This window comes from Triticum dicoccoides, chromosome 4B, assembly GCF_002162155.2.
Source record: "Triticum dicoccoides isolate Atlit2015 ecotype Zavitan chromosome 4B, WEW_v2.0, whole genome shotgun sequence".
In the NCBI taxonomy this organism is placed as follows: Eukaryota; Viridiplantae; Streptophyta; class Magnoliopsida; order Poales; family Poaceae; genus Triticum; species Triticum dicoccoides.
The window spans coordinates 374,716,437-374,716,855 of record NC_041387.1 but is presented as its reverse complement, the minus strand read 5'-3'; positions in this window follow the sequence as shown (position 1 = coordinate 374,716,855).

The window sequence follows — 419 nt, the reverse complement described above, 5'->3', positions numbered from 1 at the left end:
CACTCCAGCTCCTCCCCCTTGCGCTCCCCCGCCATGACCGACGCCACCATCGTCGTGCCTTCGTCGTAGCCGTGCTCCCCGCCGCCCGTGCGTCCTCTCATCGTGTCCAGGAGCTCCGCCGCTGTCCACTCCATCGAGCAAGCCGAGCCCCGAGCGCTCGCAACGCCCGAGTCCACCGCAACGACCTCGCTCGAACCGCCGTCGCCGGAGATCCCCTTCAACGCCATCGTCGCTCCGGTCCATCTCCGGCCACACCAAGGGCTTCGTCGCACTCACTTTGAGCTTAGCCATCTTCCCCTCCCTTCCGTTCTTGCTCCCGAGCCGTGTAGCGACCTCCCGGAGCTCAACCGCACCCACCGCCGTGGAGCTCGTCGCCGACGTGCTCCCGGTCACCCTCCGACCATTCTACGGTGTCCATC